The following is a 22,241-nucleotide window of genomic DNA, read 5'->3' on the forward strand; positions in this document are numbered from 1 at the left end:
CTCTGAAGATTCATGAAAATATTGTAAAAATCAACAGGGTATTAGAGTGCATTTCTAGAATAATGAAAGATAAATGGAAAAGTACAATCTTCATTTTGATTAGGTTTCATTGAGAGAAATTGTGCCCAAATTAGCATCTTCAGAGGTGTTTAACACAGTGGCCTTGGAAAAGGCTCCAGGGAAAATACCATTATTAGTTTAAAGGTATTTACTCCCATAATATGCTTTGAGAGCTGGGGCATTTTTGCTAAGCAAAACATTGACTTGGAGGAGATTTGTTTGCAATGCATGTGATTATACTGCTCATAATGGTGCATCTACTGGCATGCTCTCCTGCACTCCTCATTGAATCAGGGTTGATCTTCAAGATGATAATGATAGAGTGAGGGATATGCCAGATCACGTGATTACAGATTTTGGTTGAATACAATTCTGCTACTGCTGATGGCCCACGGTGCCTTATGAGTATCCAGCTTTGAGTTAATAGATCTTGTCGTGTTGGGTGTTCCGCTATACAGACGGACCAACACGGTTGCAGATGGTACAACTCTGTTTTATTACTATCAATAACAACATCTGTAAACTTATGACTGTGGTTCGTTCTTTACCCTTTAACCTGTGGACCCAGCCCTAACACTATCTGAGAGAGGCACTCAGCACATGGTGTATGTCTGAGTGGCTTGCTGTGAGCTCTGTGCCCTGAGTTGACTCCTGCTGGAATGAGCGGGAACTGTGATGTTCCCCGTTTTATAGTGCGTGTGCTCTTGCTTGTGATTGGCTCTGATGTTGCGTGTGTGTTGATTGGTCCCTTGATCTGTCCATCAGTGTGTATGTGTGTTTGCACCATGATGTTTATCTGAATATCATGACAGATCTCTCCTTAATCTATCCTATTCTGCATTGTGACAGGGCCATACAATTTAGTAGAAGTGAACCTCAGTGTGAAGAAGGGGCTTCACCTTGACAAGAAATGTACGGAAGCAACTCCTCCCAATGGTGACGTAGGCAGATGCATCTGCGACAGGGAGATTGGTGAGGGTGAAGTCAAGTGGGATTATCCTTCCTTATTGCTTCGCTCACCATCTACCACAGGCCCAGTCTGGCAGGTTTATCCTGCAGGACTTCACATCCTCAATCAGTAGTGATGCTCCCAAACCATTCTTAGAATTGGATATTGATGTTGCCCACACAGTTTAGGTCCTGTGCTTCAGCCAAGTTGTGTTCAACATAGAGGAGTAATGCCCATGTTTGACATGATCCCATGAGACTTCATGGAGTCAGAATCAATGTTGAGGACTCCCAGGGTTCCTCCCTCCCAGCTATAGAATATTTACAAGGATGCTACCAGCAATGTGTGGGTTTGCATATCAGAAAAGCATTGACCAGGCTGGGTGTCTCCTCTCTTAAGAAAGGAAGGCTGAGGGGGTGGCATAATAGATGCCTTTAAAATTATGAAAGACTTAATAGGATGGATAGAGATAGAATGGAAGAGCATAACTAGAGACCATCGCTATAAGACAGTTACCAAGAAATCCAGTCGGGAATTCAAGAGAAACTTCTTTACCAAGAGAGTGGTGAGAACGTGGATGTCGCGACCACAGGGAGTTGTTGAAATGAATGGTGGAGATGTATTTAAGTGGAAGCTGGACACACAGATGAGGGAGATCAGGATAGAGGATAACTATAATAGATTTAGGTGAGGAAAGATGGGAGGAAGCTCGAGTGGAGCATTAACACCAGCAGCAAAGGGTTGCGCCGAATGGCCCGTTTCTGTGTTTTATCCTATGTTCAACTCAAATGCTACAGAAGAATTTCTTACAGTTTTTCCTGCACTGGCTGAGAGTTTATTTCTCTACCTGCTTTTATTTTTAATTTGCCTCTCCCAGGGGGTTGTGTAGCTGGTTAGTGCAAGAAAGAGGCTGATGGATTGGGATTGGGAGTAGACCCCATCATGACTGTATCAGACGGACTTGATGTGTCCACTGCTCTTCTCATGTCCTGTTCATTTCCATATATTTATGACTGATTTTGGTCATTCACTCTGATTGGATACACTGCTGGAAGTTTCCTCACATGACCATCACCTCAAATCGCCCCTCCCCCGAACACCAACCGTTGGTAAAACCATCCTCACTTGACGCCCTACACCAATGGAAATGCAACTGGGCTCTGTTATCCGACTGGCTGCTACTTCAGTGGCAGCCCACAGGTTTTATTCACAGGTCTGATATTTTTCTCAGCAGATGTGCAAAAAAAAAAGCACGCTTTTTGTAGCACTTGTGATTTTTTTTTTCCCTGACAGCAAGAGACAGTGTTTCATTTCTGGACACTCCAGAATAGTCTGGGAATGTTAGCCACACAAGGAGGATGCAGGATCAGAGGGATATGCCAGTTTGGGAATCACAGGCCTGTGGCTTTCTGAGGTCCCATCCTTCCAAGTGAGGCCTGCCATTGGTCAGCTTGCCGGGCTGTCTGACTGCTACAGAGCCGCAAATAAAACAGGAAATCAGGCACTATGCAATAAGGCACTGCATTAGAAAGAAGTAAACCTATTATAAAACTCTCTGCGGCTTCCCCTAATTATCATTTCCAGACAGCTCCATTGTTTCACTTCAAATACATAGCCCAGACCGACGTAAAACCCTTGTGGGAAAAAATCCCTGTAGAGCTGATTACCGAAAATCCTCCCCAGTAACAGTAAACAGCTCTATTTGTGAAGTGTTAGCAGCCTCCAGGGATGGGAACTGATTTTCTGCGGAGATGGAAGAGCTCCTTAGGTTTTGATGTGATTTGTCTTTTATGCTTATTGTAAAATTAAGAAAGGTTTGCATTTTGAATAGCGGCTGTTCGCCCATAAAACCATAAGACACAGGAGCAGGATTAAGCCATTCTGCTCCTCCACTCAATCATGGCTGATATGTTTCTCATCCCCATTCTCCTGTCTTCTGTCCGTAACCCATGATCCCCTTATTAATCAAGAACCTATCAATCTCTGTCTTAAAGATACTCAGTGATTTGGTCTCCACAGCCTTCTGCGGCAAAGAGTTCCACAGATCACTACCCACTTCAGCAGCAATGAGTTCCACAGATCACCACCCACTTCAGGATCTTCCCACTTTACAGCCAATTAAGTACTTTTTGAAGTACTCCAATATCGGAAACACACAGCAAAATCACACAAGCAGCAATGTGACAATTACCAGAGAATCTACTGTATGTCAGTGGTGTTAGTTGACCAGGACACCGATGAAAAACTCTCCTGCTCTGCCCCAAGTTGTGCATTGGGATGATTGGGTAAACTGGGCCTCAGTTTAATGTCTCATCCTAAAGGTGACACCTCTGACAGTGCAGCATTCCCTCAGCGCTGCACTCGAGGGTCAGCCTAGATTATTGCTTATGATTGGGACTTGAACCCACGTTCTTGTGACTCAGCGATAAGAGAGTACCAAGAGTTATGGACAACACTAGGAGAAATGCATATGGGTAGAGTGCTCTTTCAAAGGGTCGGTGCAGACTTGATGGGTCGAATGGCCTCCTTTTGCACTGTAGAGATTCAATGATTCTACGATTCTATGATTGTGATCTGATACACTATCTGATACACCACTGTCAATATGTCTGTAAAGAGACTATTGCCCTCAGTGGATCCACATCCCATGGGTCAATCCTGTATAAAACCTTCATTATCCCCTGGAATCCATGTATAGGTAAATCCTGAAATTGCATAATACCAATTCACTGAACATGCCGGTTTTACAGAATAAAAGTGATTGGATTGCAAAAAATTGTAAAAGGCTCACCTGTTTGGGGTGAGTGTCATTTTGGATTTTTTTTTTGCGTTCCCTCGCAGAAATGATTTTGTTCAATTGTTTGCTGATTCTGTGAAATCCATAATAAACTGTTTCTTAGTGAAGGACGTGGGTCTGCAGAGGCAGAATGATGGAAGTAGCCTTAACAAGAATGCGCTTTCCATAAAATACAGTAAACTCTAAGGGCAGGAGGGAAGATAAGTATGCAAAAGACGGATTGAAAATGCTCATTTATCTATTAGTCCCATTTACCCTGTTTTCTATTGGCTAGAATTACTGTCCTTTCATTGGTTTAAAATGAAAGTTTAACTGTGATGTTATTGGTGTGTTGACATGCAAATGAAGGATTAGACTGCAACTGTAAACCTATTGGTTGAAAAAGCCATAAGTGTTTCTGTTTCACTGGACTCGGACAGAGCAATACAGTGAGCTCCACTGAGTTGCTCTTTGTGCACAAGTCGATAAAGATTGATCAAAGAGTGCTCCCGTGTATACCTTGCAGTAATTCCAACATTTCCTCTTTTGTTTATGTGTATGGCCCTGTACTGCAAAATAAATCCATCTTTTTCTTTGACCGCGTCGCTGTTCTCTGATTATTTTACCATAATTCTATGGGCGAACTACACAATATCAGTTTTATGGAAAATCCTTTTATTCGGAATGAGCTCAGCCCTGACCATTTTGCAAAAATGGGATTTACCTGTGGAAACTTTAACAATGGTCTCCAGCTTCTACCGAGTATTCTTCTTTCATCTTCCATCTTTCCTGACAGGATCCTTGACCCTCCTGATGTGAACTCTCTGTTGCCTGACACACCTTCTGGTCCCCTTCATCGTCAATGCTTTGAAATTGAGGCTCATTGCACCATTTCTCACCTAACTCATTCAAAACCTTGAAACTCCTTCACTTTCACAGTCATTCCATCCTCTAACTGTCTAAGACACTAATCGGGACTTTCCGAAGGTGGAAGGGATCCCGTCACTGGGGCTAAAATTGACGGTGGGGTAACTCCACTTTAACAGGAGATGGGGCCTGTGACTACAATGAAATGTTGGGCAGCAGGTGCTGAGGCCAGCAGGAACCTGTGGCCCACAGTAGGTAGGCAAAGGCAAAATTTAAAATGATCGGTGGCACGTTGGCGCAGTGGTTAGCACTGGTTCGATCCCGGGCCCAGATCACTGTCCGTATGGAGATTGCACATTCACCCCGTGTCTGCGTGGGTTTCACCCCCCAACCCAAAGATGTGCTGGGTGGATGGATTGGCCAATCTAAATTGCCCCTTAATTGGAAAAACTTAAATAAAAAAACAATTAAATGATCAAATGGCTAAGTTCACGATAGTATTAAACTTAAAGAAAAAGCAAATAATTGCAAATAGAGGTCATAAAACTGTAAAGAATATAAAGAACATCAAAAAGTAAGAAAACAATTGATAAGGACGAAATAACTAGAGGATGAGAGAAAGCTAGCTAATAATATAAAGGTGGATAGTAAGAGTTTCCATAGATAATTAAATTAAAAAAGAGTTAACAAACTGAGCATTGTTCCTCTCAAAAGTGCATCAGAGGAATTCATAGTGGATAAATTAAACAGCTATTTTGCATCGGCCCTCACTATTGAGGACACAAGTAACATTCCAGAAATTGGGGAAATGGAAGCGAAGGAAGAACTCAGGAAAATGACAATTGTTATGCGAGTGTCCCTTTAAGAAATGTGTGTTTATCAAATAGTTTCAGTGATATCCAAGTCCTGGTGCATTCCATTCAAAGGCCTTGAAAGAAGTGATGAATGAGATGACTAATGCATTGGTTTTAATTTTCCAAAATTTCCTGAATTCAGGGAAGGTTCCATTACATTGAAATATAGCAAACTCCTTTATGCAAAAAGGGAGGGAGACAGAAAGCAGGAATCTACAGGTCAGTTAGCCTAACATTTGTCACAGGGAAAATGTTGGAAGCTATTATTAAAGATGTTATAGCAGGGCACTTGAAAAATTCAAGTCAATCAGACCAAGTCAACATGGTTTTGTGAAAGGGAAATCATGTTTAACTTATTTATTAGAGTTCTTTAAAGGCGTCACATGTGCTGTGGATAAAGTGGAATTGGTAGATGTACAGTACTTAGATTTCCAGAAGGCATTTGATAAGGTACCACATCAAAGGTTATTACAAAATATAAAAGCTCAGGGTATAAGGGGTAACATATTGGCATGGATTGATCATAGAATCCCGACAGTGCAGAAAGAAGCTATTCAGCTCAACGGGTCTGCACCAATCCTCCGAAAGAGCACCCTACCTCGGCCCAATTCCGAGCTTATCCCCATAACCCCACAACTAATATGCCTGGGGATGGGAACCTATGCAAGGAGTCAGAGAAAGAGGGAGCAAGGACAAAAACAAAAGGTAGAAAAGGGAATAAGAAAAGTGTTTGGTGGAGAAACCAAGGGCAAAATTCAAACCGGGCAAAAGGGAACAATATTGGGAGCAAGACAAACAATGTGAAAAAGACAAACTTAAAGGCTCTGTGCCTGAATGCACGGAGCATTTGCAATATAGTGGATGAAGTAATCGCGCAGATAGCTATAAATATGTATGATATAATTGGGATTACAGAGACATGGCTGCAGGGTGACCAGAGATGGGAACTGAATGTCCAAGGTATCAGTATTTAGGAAGGACAGGCATAAAAGAAAAGGTGGTGGCGTGGCACTGCTGGTTAAAGAGGAAATTAACACAATACTGAGAAAGGATATTAGCTATGACAATGTGGAGTCTGTATGGGTAGAGTTGAGAAATACCAAGGGGCAAAAAATATTAGTGGGTGTCATATATAGACCCCCAAACTGCAGTGGTGATGTTGGGAATGGCATTAAACACAAAATTAGAGATGCATGTAATAAGGAAATATTGATGATCATGGGTGATTTTAATCTTCACATAGATTGGGCAAATCAAATTAGCCACAATGACGTAGAGGATGAATTCCTGGAGTGTATACGGGATGGTTTTCTTGACCAATATGTGGAGGAACCAACTAGAGAGCAGGCCATCTTAGACTGGGTACTGTGTAATGAGAAGGGCATCATTGCCAATCTGGCTGTACGAGACCCCTTGGAGATGAGCAACCATAACATGATAGCATTTTTTAACAAGATGGAGAGTGAAATAGTTGATTCGGAGTCTAGGGTACTGAATCTTAATTAAGGAAACTATGAAGATATGAGGCGTAAGTTGGCTTGATAGATTGGGGAGAGGTGCTTAAAGGGATGACAGTTGATAGGCAATGGAAAACATTCAAGGAACGCATGGGGGAGCTGCAGCAACTGTTCATTCTTGTCTAGCACAAACTCAAAATGGGTAAGAGGGCCAATCCATGGCCTACAAAGGAAATTAGAAATAATATCCGATCCAAGGAAGAAGCATACAGATTGGCCAAGAAAAATAATTCAGCAAAGAAGGACTAAGGAATTGATTAAGAAGTGGAAAATACAGTACGAAAGTAAGCTTGCAGGGAACATAAAGACTGACATTAAGAATTTCTATAGATATGTGAAGAAAAAGAGATTGGAAAAGACAAATGTAGGCCCCCTGCAGACAGAAACAGGGGAATGCTAATAAGGGACAAAGAAATGGCTGAACAATTGAATACATACTTTGGTTCTGCCTTCACAAAAGAGGACATAAATCAGATACCAGAAATGTTGGAGAATGAAATGTTTAGTGAGAGGGAAAAACTGAGGGAGATCAATATTAGTAGAGAAATGGTGCTGGGAAAATTGATGGGATTGAAGACAGATAAATTCCCCAGAGCCTGAGAATCTGCACCCCAGGGTGCTTAAGGAGGAGGCTCTGGAAATAGTGGACGCATTGGTGGTCATCTTCCGAATTCTATAGACTCTGGAACAGTCCCTGCAGATTGGAGGGTAGCTAATGTCACTCCAATATTCAAAAAGGGAGGGAGAGAGAAAACAGGGAATTATAGACCAGTAAGCCTAACATCAATAGTGGGGAAAATTCTTGAGTCCATTATCAAGGACTTTAAAGCGGAACATTTAGAAAGCAGTGGCAGGATCAGTCACATTCAGCATGGATTTATGAAGGGGAAATCTGTTGGAATTCTTTGAAGATGTAACCAGTACAGTTGACAAGGGGGAGCCAGTTGATGTGGTATACTTGGACTTTCAGAAGGCATTTGACAAAGTCCAGCATAAGAGAATATTGTGCAAAGTTAAAGCGCATGGGATTGGGGGAAGTGTATTGAGGTGGTTAGATACTGGTTGGCAGAGAGGAAACAAAGAGTAGGAATTAATGGGTCCTTCTCAAATTGGCAGGCAGTAACTAGTGGGGTACCACAGGGATCGGTGCTGGGACCCCAGCTGAGCACAATATATGTTAATAATTTGGATGAGGGAACAAAATGTAATATCTCAAAGTTTGCAGATGATACCAAGTTGGATGGGAGGGTGAACTGTGATGAGGATGCAGAGATCCTACAGCATGATCTGGACAGGTTGGGCGAGTGGGCAAATCATTGGCAGATGCAGCATAATTTGGATAAGTGTGAGGTTATTCGCTTTGGAAGCAAAAACAGGAAGGCAGATTACTACCTGAATGGTTGTAAATTGGGAGAGGGGAGTGTGCAGTGGGACCTGGGTGTCCTTGTGCACCATTCACTGAAGATAAGCATTAAGGTGCAGCAGGCAGTAAAGAAGGCTATTGGCCTTCTTCGCGAGAGGTTTTAAATACAGAAGCAGGGATGTGTTGCTGCAATTACACAGGGCCTTGAATATTGTGTGCAGTTTTGGCCTCCTTTTCTGAGGAAGGATGCTCTTGCTCTCGAGGGAGTGCAGCGAAGGTTTACCAGATTGATTCCAGGGATGGCGGGACTGTCATATGAGGAGAGATTGACTAGGTTAGAATTGTTCTCGCTGGAGTTCAAAGAATTAGGGGGGATCTCATAGAGACTTTTAAAATTCTAACAGGACTCGACAGGGTAGATGCAGGGAAGATATTCCCAATGATGGGTGTGTCCAGAACCAGGGGTCACAGTCTGAATATTCAGGGTAAACCATTTCGGACAGAGATGAGGACACATTTCTTCACCCAAAGAGTGGTGAGCCTGTGGAATTCATTACCACAGGAAGTAGTTGATGCTAAAACATTGAATATATTCCAGAGGCGGCTGGATATAGCACTTGGGGCGAATGGGATCAAAGGCTATGGGGAGAAAGCAGGATTAGGCTATTGAGTTGGATGATCAGCCATGATCGTGATAAATGGTGGAGCAGGCTCGAAGGGCCAAAAGGCCTTTCCTGCTACTATCTTCTGTGTATGTATGTAACCCCACCTAACCTTTGGACACTAAGGATCATGACAATTGGAGGCGGGAGGTATAGCGCTCCCAGGCAGAATTCTGCTCCTACTCCATAAAGCAGGAGGGCATCGCTAGCCCTCCTGCCCATGCACACCCTCGCCCTTGACTGACCTCCATCTTCAGGATCCTCAGCAGCCTCTTCGTCGACTCCTTCCCAAACATCCATCCGAGGACAAGTGCTGCACCTTGAGGTCTTCCTCATTAAGGTCATTGCCCCACAGAACCAGGTTATGTACGGCACAGCAGATCCCCATGATGCAACCTTCTGGGGGCTGTACTGGAGGGCCCCACTGGACCTATCGAGGCAATGGAAGTGCATCTTCAGGAGGACAATGCACCGCTCTATCACAGATCAGGTGGCATTACGAATTTTGTTGTATTGGTCTTGTTCCCGGGATCGAGAGGCCCTGAGTTTGTTTATGTGCCAGACCCCAACATTTGCCAGTGAGGATCCAATTGCTCCCCATCACCACCCAGTTGACCCTGGCATTAGGGACGTGCGAGATTATAAACTCCATGTTAGAACCCTTAGTGATACAAAATATAAGGGAGGGAAGAATCAGGCGGGAGGGCAAAGTCGATTCTGATTGTGCAAGTGTATAGGCCGGGGCCAGTGATACAATGGAGATGGGAGGGTACCTGAGCTGTGAGTGAGCAGTAGCTGCAATCTCTGGCCTCTGCACTGGCGTCATCAGCCAAGACCAGAGAACCATAGAATTCCTACAGTGTGGGGCGGCACGGTGACGCAGTGGGTTAGCCCTGCTGCCTCACGGCGCCGAGGTCCCAGGTTCGATCCCGGCTCTGGGTCACTGTCCGAGTGGAGTTTGCACATTCTCCACGTGTTTGCGTGGGTTTCGCCCCCACAACCCAAAAGATGTGCAGGGCAGGTGGATTGAATACGCTAAATTGCCCCTTAATTGGAAAAATTGAATTGGATACTCTAAATTTATTTTTATATAAAAGAAAGAATTCCTACAGTGCAGAAGGAGGCCATTCGGCCCCTCGAGTCTGCACAAACCCTCTGAAAGAGCACCCTACATAGGCCCACTCCCCCACACCCATTCCCATAACCCCACTTAACCTGTATATCTTTGGACTCTAAGGAGCAATTGATCATAGCCAATCCACCTAACTTGCACATCTTTGTGGAGTGTGGGAGGAAACAGGAGCACCTGGAGGAAACCCACATAGACACGGAGACAATGTGCAAACTCCACACAGTCACCCAAGGTCAGAATCAAACTTGGGTCCTTGGCGCTGTGAGGCAGCAATGCTAACCACTGTGCCCCAGATTGACCAGCTAACAGGAAACAGAGTTGGCATAAATGGGTATTTCTTTCAGTTGTCAGGATGTGACGAGTGATGTGCCACAGCAATCAGTGCTGGGGCCTCAACTGTTTAACAATTTATATAAATGACTTGGATAAAGGGACTGAAGGTGTAGTTGCTAAACTTGCTGAAGACAAAGAAAATAACGAAAGTAAATTATGAAGAGTGAGTGGACAGAAATCTAGTAAATGAGTATAATCTGGGCAAATGTGATTGTCCATTTTGACAGGAAGAATTTAAAAAATGCTTCATATTTATATGGTGAGGGATTGCAGAGCTCTGAGATGCAGAGGGATCTGGGTGTCCTTGTGCATGAATCACAAAAAGCTGGTATTGTAGGGGGGTTCTGCTATGAGTGTCTGCATTCCCACGGCTTATTCCTAGCTGATAGGACACCCTGAGCATTTCAAGGCTCTCCTACCCCTGGTTCTGTACTCAGGATTAGCAGAGTGTGAGTAAAAATGCAGGCAACGCTTCTGATGCAAGGTCAAAAATAGGGTTTATTTCAAACCAGATGTAATCACCAAACTTACCCTACAATAATGCAAAGTGGATGAGGGGGAAAGAAGGGAACATGCAAATACAATATACCATAAGCAAAAGAAAAACCCCACCAACCTCCTACTTCCTTCTCCTGACTGAGTAGATTGGGTTTGGGGTATCAGGATCTATGTTCACCACTGTGATCTGGACAGATACATCCAAAATGCGGTTTTGGTTTCCCCTTGGCTTTGCTGGTTGGAGGTACCGTATCCTGGACGCCGTTGAAGCCCTCGGCTGCGTTCCAGGTCAGTTGGGGTGTGTTAGGTCGGTGTTTCTCTGGTAACGTTTCTGTTGCTGATGTCGGCTCATTGTTTCGCAGGCTTGATCTCAATGCACCTGGCTAACTCAGCTTAAATCTTCCTGGACTGCTGAAACTGGACTGTGTTATGTTCTGCGTTGTGGCCATTGCAATGATGCACACAGAGCATCTATTTCTTTGACGAGTAAGATAGTTTATTGACAAAATGAACACTTGGAAAGATAACTAATGGAGTATAATACAAACGGTAACGAGTAATTGAATTCCCCTGGAACTACTTCTAATGCGACTGTCCCCTAGTACAACTTACTACCAACTGCCAGATCTGTCGAGCCACACGGTGGACCTCTATCACCACCTGCTGGTCAGAGGTCATATAGATAACTGTAAACATTAATAGATGAGTATAAGCATTAATGTGTACATGCATATCACCACACCCCTCTTCCTTTGGAAGTGTTAACATTTACAAATGTAACTGTGTTTCACCAAACATGACATGCAAAACGATTTCAAACATGTAACTGTACACAGTTCACTACAGGTTCAGTCTCTCAAGTTTACGACGTAATCTGATTGATCTCCTGAATAGGCGATCGTGTTTCACCTTCATTTACCGTTGGCATTCCTGCTTGTTCTGTATTTATTGCTGCAGATGTTTCTCTGATCGCTGGCTCTGATTGGTGGTCTGTTTCCTCTTCAAGTGTTTTGGGATTACATAGCAGCTCTTCTGTTGGACTCAAAACAAAGGGACGTTGAGCTTTAAACAGAGCTGTTCGATATCTCCGCAAGACTGTGCCATCCTCAGTGATGATGAGAAACTAATGTGGACCTGCCTGTTGCAGTACCTTTGCATGCCTTGACCATCCATTTCCATTGGCATCCTCCAGTCTAACCGTGCCATCTGAATGCACTGGCTGGAGCTTCCTTGTGGGTCTATTGTAGAACCCTTTCTGCCTCCTTTCCTGAAGAAGCAGTTTCCGCTCCAATCCTCGATCTATGGGGTGAGTCGTGATGGAAGGCAGGGTCGTGCGTAGCTGCCTAATCATCAGCAGCTGAGCTGGCGGCAGCCCATTGATGAGTGATGCAGAACGATCGGCCAAAAGTGCCAGATACATGTCTTCCTGGCTGTCAATAGCTTTTTTCAGCAGCTTTTTAACAATGTGCATGCCCTTTTCTGGCTTCCCGTTTGACTGAGGGTATAACCGTCTTGAATTAATGTGCTTAAAGTCACAATGACGGGTGAACTCAGTCCACTCATAGTTCTTGAAGCAGGGACCAGTGTCAGTCTTAACTGTGTTTGGTATCCCATGCAGGGCAAAAATCTCTTTGGCATGTTGGATAACACACCGAGCAGTCGAGTTCGCTAGTTGTGCTACCTCCCAATAATTAAGTCTTTTCTTTCTTTCTGCACTTTCTTTGTTCTTTTCTTTATTTCTTTGTTCTTTTCTTAACAAATACATGAATAGGATAGGAATAGAGGGATACGGACCCAGGAAGTGTAGAAGATTGTAGTTTAGTCGGGCAGCATGGTCGGCACGGGCTTGGAGGGCCGAAGGGCCTGTTCCTGTGCTGTACATTTCTTTGTTCTTTGTTCTTTGTTCTTTGTTCTTTGTAGTCGATGACCAGAAGGTAGTCTTTTTCATTGAAGTGAAAAAGACACATGCCCATCTTCTGCCAAGGGGTTGTGATGATTTCACCCATGTGCATCGGCTCTTTGCTCCATTTGCACTGGAACTTCTGACAAGTGTCATCATTGTCAACCATGGCCGGAATATCTTGGGTGATGCCTGGCCAATAAACTGCATCCCTGGACCTACGCTTGCACTTTTCAATGCCCAGGTGTCCTTCATGGAGCTTCTTGAGAATGAGTGACCTCAAGGAATGCGGAATCACCATCCTCTGCTGTCACAGAAGAAATCAATTCGCCTCACTCAACTCTGCCCTGACATTGCAATAGGCCGAGCTGGAACCCTTAGGCCATCCCTCGTGGAGATACTTTATTACTTTTTGTAGGACTGTGTCCTTGGCTGTTTCTTCCTTTATGAGACGTGACTTCTCATCAATGACTGGAAGAGACACAGTGGCGAGATCAACAGAGATCAACCAGGCATGTCTTGTTAATGCCCGTGACTCAAGAAAGTGTGTCAGCGACAATGAGATGCTTGCCTGGTGTGTAGATTAGGTTGAAATCGTAGCATTGGAGCTTCATCATCATGCGCTGGATTCTCGGGGACATTTCGCACAAATCTGTCTGTACAATGGAGATGAGTGGCCTGTGGTCAGTCTCCACAAGAAACGCCGGCAGACCATACACATAATCATGGAATTTGGCCAAACCATTGATTAAGCCAAGGCATTCTATTTCAATTTGAGCATACCTGCGCTCTGTTTCTGACATTGCTCTGGATGCATATGCCACAGGCAGCCAGCTGTCTTCTGCATTCAGCTACAGTAAGGCCACCCCAGGCCATCCTTAGATGCATCGGTTGAAATTTTTGTCTTTTTCGCAGGGTCAAAGAACATTAGAACCGGCGCTGTGGTCAAGGAGACCTGTAACGCTTGCCATTCTTGCTCATGTCCGGGGACCATTGGAACACTGCGTCCTTATTGATCATATCTCGGAAGTGAGAGATTTTAGATGCCAGGTTGGGAATGAATTTGCCAACAAAGATGATCATCCCGAACATCCGTAGGCTGCCTTTTTATCTGTGGGACGTGGCATCGTCAAAATAGCCTTTATGTTCTCTTGATCTGGCTGCACATATTGGGCAGAAAGCCTATCCCCCAAGAAGGTGATGCTGTCAACGCCAATTTGACACTTTGCTTTGTTAAGCTTTAGGCCATTCTTCTGTATACTTCTTAAAATCCTGAGAAGCCTTCTGTCATGTCCGCTACGTGTGGGCCCACAAATTATTATGTTGCCCACTAGACTCAGATGTCTAGTAACTCTTCAACTAATTTGCTCCATGGCATAATGGAAAATTTCTGAAGCGGAAATTATACCCAATGGCATGCGAAAGAAACAATAGCGCCTGAAGGGTGCGTTAAACATACATAGCGTTCTGCTCGCTTTGCCCAGTTTAAGTTGCCAAAAGCCTTGTGGCAAGTCCAACTTGCTGAAACATGTCGCTCTAGCTATCTTTATCTCCTCCCTCTTCAGAATCCGGTAGTGCTCTCTCTTGATGTTACGGTTGAGATCTTTGGGGTCCATGCATATTTGTTGGTCATTATTCCTCTTTTTGACGCACACCATAGAGTTAACCCAGTCTGTAGGTTCCACTATGCGTTTGATGACTCCTAGAGCTGCCATTCTATCTAACTCGGCCTTCACTTTGTCCTTCAAAGGAGCTGTCATCCTGTCCACGCGTGTGTGGCTGGCTTGGTATTCTCCTTCAATTGGTGCAGTACAAAAAAGGCAGAGCGCCAAAGCCTTGAAATATCTCCAGAAAGTCCGATATGATGGGGTTTGTGTGTGTGCGTAGAGAGTGATGGGGTAGTTAGGAACATAGGACATAGGAACATAGGAATGTTCATCCATTTGATGATTCGGACTGCATCGCACTGTGGGGCAGTGAGTTCCACATTTTCACCACCCACTGCGAGAAGCAGTGCCTCCTCATCTCAGTTTTAAATCTACTGCCTCTCAACCTCTACTGTGACCTTTTGTTCTAGATTGCCCCACAAGGGGGATCATTTGGTCTACATTTACTTTATCAATCCCTTTTAATATTTTATATACCTCGATCATATCCCCTCGCATCCTTCTAAACTCCAGCGAGTATCAGCCCAAACTGTTTAATCTCTCCTCACACGTCATCCCTGGAATCAGTCTGATGAACCTCCTCTGAACTGCTTCCAATGCCACCACATTCTTCCTCAAATAAGGAGACCAAAACTGGACTCTACTTTAGGTATGGGATAGGGGTATTAGATAGTCAGTTACATTTTTCTGACAGTTTATTTATAATACTGTACATCGTAAAAGTCAGAAGTCTGAGAACACCAGGTTAAAGTCCAACAGGTTTGTTTGGAATCACTACCTTTTGCAGCATAGCTCCTTCATCAGGTGACTCAGCTCTGAAAGTCAGTGATTCGAAACAAACCTGTTGGACTTTAACTTGGTATTGTAAGACTTCTTACTGTACCCATCTCAGTACACCGCTGGCATTTCCACATCATAAAAGGTTACATGTGTTAAAGTTACAAACCTGGGGCGTCATTCTCCGACCCCCCAGAGGGTCGGAGAATGGCCGTTGGCCGCCGTGAATCCCGCCAGCGCCGGTTGCCGAAGTCTCCGAAGGGAGAAAAGTCGGCGGGGCGTTAATGTCGCCGCTGCCGCGGAGAATGGCACGGGTCTGCGCAAGACAGCCGATTTTCGGCCTGCCGATATTCTCCCTTCCGGATGGGCCGAAATCCCGTCGACGTGATGACCGTTCACGTCGACGTAAATTAAACCTCCTTTTCATCAGCGTGACCCTGTGTTCCAGGTTCACGCCGACCAGCGTGGAGGTGAGTGACGGCCTGGGGGGTTGGCTCTGGGCAGGCGATGGCGTGGCCGCAGTCTGAATGCGTGAGGAGAGGTGTGTCTCAGGTTGTGTGTGTGTGTGTGCGGCGGGGGGCAGGGGGTGGTTAGAGTAGGCTGGGCTCCGGGGGAGTGCCGGGAGGGGGTCCGTGCCGGGGTGGAGGTTGGGGGGGGTCTATGCCGGGGAGGGGGATGGGGGGTCCGTGCCGGGGTGGAGGTTGGGGGGGGGTCCGTGCCGGGGTGGAGGTTGGGGGGGGGTCCGTGCCGGGGTGGAGGTTGGGGGGGGGGTCCGTGCCGGGGTGGAGGTTGGGGGGGGTCCGTGCCGGGGAGGGGGATGGGGGTCCGTGCCAGGGTGGAGGTTGGGGGGGGGTCCGTGCCGGGGAGGGGGAATGGGGGGTCCGTGCCGGGGTGGAGGTTGGGGGGGGTCCGTGCCGGGGTGGAGGTTGGGGGGGGGTCCGTGCCGGGGTGGAGGTTGGGGGGGGGATCCGTGCCGGGGAGGGGGATGAGGGGTCCGTGCCGGGGTGGAGGTTGGGGGGGGGATCCGTGCCGAGGAGGGGGATGGGGGGTCCGTGCCGGGGTGGAGGTTGGGGGGGGGTCCGTGCCGGGGTGGAGGTTGGGGGGGGTCCGTGCCGGGGTGGAGGTTGGGGGGGGGGTCCGTGCCGGGTTGGAGGTTGGGGGGGGTCCGTGCCGGGGAGGGGGATGGGGGGTCCGTGCCGGGGTGGAGGTTGAGGGGGGTGTCTGTGCCGGGGAGGGGGATGGGGGGTCCGTGCCGGGGTGGAGGTTGGGGGGGGGGGTCCGTGCCGGGGTGGAGGTTGGGGGGGGGGTCCGTGCCGGGGTCGAAGTTGGGGGGGGTCCGTGCCGGGGTGGAGGTTGGGGGGGTCCGTGCCGGGGAGGGGGATGGGGGGTCCGTGCCGGGGCGGAGGTTGGGGGGGGGGGTCCGTGCCGGGGAGGGGGATGGGGGTTTGTGATGGGGTGGAGGTTGGGGGGGGGTCCGTGCCGGGGAGGGGGATGGGGGTCCGTGCCGGGGTGGAGGTTGGGGGGGGGTCCGTGCCGGGGTGGAGGTTGGGGGGGGGGGTCCGTGCCAGGGTGGAGTTTGGGGGGGGGTTCGGTGCCAGGGTGGAGTTTGGGGGGGGGGGTCCGTGCCGGGGTGGAGGTTGGGGGGGGGGGGGTCCGTGCCGGGGAGGGGGGTGGGGGCTCCGTGCCGGGGTGGAGGTTGGGGGGGTCCGTGCCGGGGAGGGGGATGGGGGGTCCGTGCCGGGGTGGAGGTTGGGGGGGGGGGTCCGTGCCGGGATGGAGGTTGGGGGGGGGTCCGTGCCGGGGAGGGGGATGCAAGGGCAAGTGAGTTGGTCCACCTGGCCAGGTGCCAGCCTCCAACAGTTGGACCCATGCGATCCATGCCACCTGGCTGGGGGGAGGAGGGGATATGGGCAATGATGACATGTCGTCGTTCCCCTCCCCCCCACCAGGCCATCATGTTTTCCGATCATCCAGCGATGTTGGCCGCCGTGGTGGCAGTCGCTCATGTCTATGTTGCCCTGGATGAGGAGGAGGAGGAGGAGGAGCGTGCCAGAGAGGCGGCGCAGGCTAACGCAGAGGGACAGGCGGCAGCCGCCCAGGCTGGAGGGACACCTGACCAACAGGACGAGGAGGGGGAGGAGGACGTCGCGGCCCCACGGCAACGGAGGCACCCGAGGGCGCCCCGTGTGTACCGGCCGCGGCAGTCATACCAGGACCTCACGGACCGGGAATGCTGGAGGAGACTCCGGATGAGGCGGGAAACCGTGGCACACATCTGCCACCTGCTGGCACACCTGTCACCGCGTGGCACTGGCAGGGGACACCCTCTCCCCGTGTCCGCCAAGGTTACGGTGGCCCTGAACTTTTCTGCAACGGGGTCATTCCAGGCATCGAGTGGGGACCTGTCCGGCATATCGCAGACATCGGTGCATTGGTGCATCCGGGCAGTGACAGATGCCCTATATGCCATGGCGCACCGCTACATCCGCTTCCCCGTGGACCGGGCCAGCCAAGATGCCCGGGCCGTGGGCTTCTCTGCCGTGGCCGGGTTCCCCATGGTCCAGTGCGCGATCGATGGGATGCACGTCGCCGTGCGGCCACCTGCAGATAACAGGGCCGTGTTCACCAATAGGAAGGGGACCTATTCGATGAACATACAGGTGGTCTGCGACCACCGCATGATGATCCTGCACGCCTGCGCCCGTTACCCAGGCAGTGTACACGACTCATACGTGTTGACGCGGTCATCCATCCCCGGCATGTACGAGGGACGCCATCCCCGGCTGAGGGGCTGGTTGCTGGGCGACAGGGGCTACCCATTGCGATCGTGGCTGATGACGCCTATACGGAGGCCACGCAATGAGGCGGAGAACCGCTACAATGATGCCCACGTAGCGACAAGGGGAGTGATAGAGAGGTGCTTTGGTGGGCTGAAGATGCGTTTCAGGTGCCTGGACCTCTCTGGGGGCGCCCTCCACTATCGGTCAGATAGGGTCGGCCGCATCATTGTGGTGTGCTGCGTCCTGCACAACATAGCCCAGCAGAGGGGCGATGTGCCGCAGGCAGAGGAGGGCGGACTGGAGGAGCAGCAGGAAGAGGCGCAGTCCTCCCCAGATGAGGGGGATGGGGGTAATCGTCAGGGCAGACGGGGTTGACACAGGCGGGTGGCTGTCCACCGTTACCGGCTGGCCCAGCGGGCACGGAACAGACTGATAGCCGCCCGCTTCACTGACTAGATGGGCGTGGGAATCGGGTAGTATAGCCACAGACCGCACACCATGGCAACAGTCGACCACCCACACCCCCCACCCATCCACCCACCCAGCACTCTCACCCCCCTCCCCAACCCCACCCACCCCACCCGCATGCACACCACCCCCCCCATTGCCGATCCACCTGCGGCACAACGGGCCGGGCTCACACAGTTGCGGGTGGGCGCGTGTCTACCGCAGGCCATGGAGGATGATGACAACCCGCCTCCGATGAGCTCCTGGCTCTACATCGTTGGACTATGTCTGACCCATGGCCACAGTACCACCATCCACCCGGACCATCCCTGCATCCGGCTGTGACACTGCAGCGCACGGTCCCGTCCTCTGCCCGGGGGGATGTTGATGGCGGCCCAGGGGGAACGGGGCAGACTCATCTGGGGCTGAGGTAAGACCACCCCTCACACACACACTTGCGCTCAACGTACATGACACCCCCGCACGCTTTGGACAGAGCACAAAGGCAGCTTCTGTAGGTGTAACATTGACTTTAATAACCAAAGGAGTTCATGCACGTGCCCTAGCCCCTAAAACTCATCTGTGCCCTGCACCCGTGCCAACTTACTCAGTGTCTAATTGTTTGGCCTTACGGGCCCTTTGACTACGCCTACGTGGTTCCCCAGACGGTGCAGCAGAACTGGAGGTGGACTCCTGTGATTCCTGCCCTCTGAAACTGGATCCCTTTGGCGGCTGTTTCCTGGGGCGTCCTGGCCTAGATGGGCCAGGCTGCGGCCCGGGCGACTGGGATGACGAGCTGCCAGCCTGTCCTGCCCGTTGCCCACCCGATGCACCTGGGACGGAAGGGGGGGAGTCCGAGGTGTCGCGGTGTACCGGGACCTCCCCTACAGGGGGAGCCGGGACGGACCACACCACCTCCTCCTCCGTCGGGGTGTCCGATGGCCTCTACATGGGTGGGGGATGCAAACGGACTGGCCATCCGACGCCCCCCCGACATCTGGCGCTGCCAGTCCGGGAGGCCCGTGCTGGTATCGACAGGGGTCTGCAGGTTTGCAGCCATGGAGCCCAGGAGGTTGGCAAACCCTGTCTGTGACTGTGCGGCGCCGGCTCGCACATGGCCACTGGCACCGATGCCCTCAGCGATGGCCTGCAGAGACTGGGCCATGGCCTGCTGAGACTGGGCCATGGCCTGCTGAGACTGGGCTATGGCGTTGAGCGCCTCTGCCATCTGGCGCTGGCACTGGCTCATGGCCTCCTGTGAGAGGGCAGCCATTTCCTGGGCCACAGACACCGCGTGCACGGAAAGCCCCAGGCCTCGCAAACCGTTCCCCATGTCTGACACCGTCGCACCCATTGCCTCCACCGCGGACGCCACCCGTGCGGTGTCAGCTTGGGTGGCACACATGACCGGCACCACTCCCAGTTCCTGGACACAGTGGACTCCTCCACCTGCGACTGCAGCCGCCGCAAGCCGCCCGTCACCCTGTTCGCTCGTCTCCGGGTCGGTGGTTGCATCGGATCTATGTGTGGGTGTGGTAACTCCAGGAACCCGGGATCCATCTGGGCGGCAGATGTTCGCTTGGGCTGGGCTGCCCTCCGACCGCCCGGCCCCTCTGCTGCTCCTACCTCCACCTGCTGTACCGGGACGGCTGTGTTGTGCGCACCAGTGAGTGTACCAGACGCCTCATCACTAAAGTGCCCAACCGAGGTGAGTGTTTCTGCGATGGTGGAGGGTGTTGGTGACAGCAGTGGCGTTGTGTCGTGCTCTTCGTCCCACTCTGAGTCCATGGCACTTTGGGGTGGGGGTTCGTCTCCACCCATCCACTCTGAGTCACTGTCCGGTATTTTGTCTTCCTGGGTAGTGCTGTCCCGGGTAGGGGTGTCCTGGGCAGTGCTGTCCCGGGTAGTGGTGTCCCGGGTGGTGGTGTCCCGGGTAGTGGTGTCCTGGGTAGTGGTGTCCTGGGTAGTGGTGTCCTGGCTCGGTTGTGACGGGGGCCTGTGGCTGCCCCCCTCGTCGCTGGGTGGTCGCTCCCGCACATGACGGGGGTGTCGTCTCCCTGTTGCTCCAGGTCTCTCCGTCTCCCGTGGCCTGCGAGGGGCATCCTGCGGGCGTCGCATGCTGGAGGATGCGGGTCTCACCGTCTCCCGTGGTGTGCGAGGGGCATCCTGCGGGCGTCGCATGCTGGAGGGTGCGGGTCTCTCCGTCGCCCGTGGTGTGCGAGGGGCATCCTGCGGGCGTCGCATGCTGGAGGGCCCGGGTCTCTCCGTCTCCCATGGTGTGTGTGGGGCATCCTGCGGGCATCGCATGATGGAGGGTCCGGGTCTCCCGTGGCCTCCGAGGGGCATCCTGCGGGCGTCGTTTGCTGGAGGGTCCGGGTCTCTCCATCTCCCGTGGCCTCCGAGGGGCATCCTGCGGGCGGTCGACATCTGCGGGGATGGGTGCCTGGACGTTTGGTCCTGCGATACACAATGAAGCATGCCTGGTTAGACATCAGGCAGTGATCAGGTGATATGGGGGAGGGGGATATAGGGGAGGGGGGATATGGGGACGGGCTGTCGGTGGCTCACTTGCTACTACGCCCCCGACCTCTGCATCAGCAACCTCCCGGTCCTCAGGTCCGCCAGCCAGTTCCAGGGCCCTTTCCTCGTGTTCGGTCAGTGGCCTCTCATCAGCGGGGCCTCCTCCAGTCCTCACATGCTCCGTATTGTTGTGTGCGCGCTTATCCTGTGGGGGGGGGGGGGGGGTGGCAGGGGTAAAAGGCAACACTGTTAGGCAGGTATATGAATGCATGCCATCGGTTGCGCGTGCATTGCAGAGGTTAAGGTTAGGGCTGGATTCACTTGGGGACATGGGGGATATGGGGGAGGGGGGATATGGGGAGGGGGGATATGGGGGATATGGGGGAGGGGGGATATGGGGGATATGGGGGAGGGGGGATATGGGGGTATGGGGAGGGGGAATATGGGGGAGGGGGGATATGGGGGAGGGGGGATATGGGGAGGGGGGATATAGGGGAGGGGGGATATGGGGAGGGGGATATGGGGGATATGGGGGAGGGGGATATGGTGGATATGGGGAGGGGGATATGAGGGATATGGGGGAGGGGGGATATGGGGGATACGGGGAGGGGGGATATGGGAGATATGGGGAGGGGGGATATGGGGGGATATGGGGGAGGGGGTTATGGGGGAGGGGGGATATGGGGAAGGGGGGATATGGGGGAGGGGGGATATGGGGGATATGGAGGATATGGGGAGGGGGGATATGGGGGATATGGGGAGGGGGGATATGGGGGTGGGGGATATGGGGGATATGGAGGAGGGGGGATATGGGGATATGGGGGAGGGGGGATATGGGGAGATGGGGGAGGGGGATATGGGGGATATGGGGGAGGGGGGATATGGGGGAGGGGGATATGGGGGAGGGTCGATATGGGGGAGGGGGATATGGGGGAGGGGGGATATGGGGAGGGGGATATGGGGAGGGGGGATATGGGGGAGGGGGGATATGGGGAGGGGGATATGGGGGAGGTGGTATATGGGAGGGGAGATATGGGGGAGGGGGGATATGGGGGATATGGGGGAGGGGGGATATGGGGGATATGGGGAGGGGGGATATGGGGGATATGGGGGGATATGGGGGGATATGGGGAGGGGGG

This window comes from Scyliorhinus torazame, chromosome 8 (assembly GCF_047496885.1).
Source record: "Scyliorhinus torazame isolate Kashiwa2021f chromosome 8, sScyTor2.1, whole genome shotgun sequence".
Taxonomy (NCBI): Eukaryota; Metazoa; Chordata; class Chondrichthyes; order Carcharhiniformes; family Scyliorhinidae; genus Scyliorhinus; species Scyliorhinus torazame.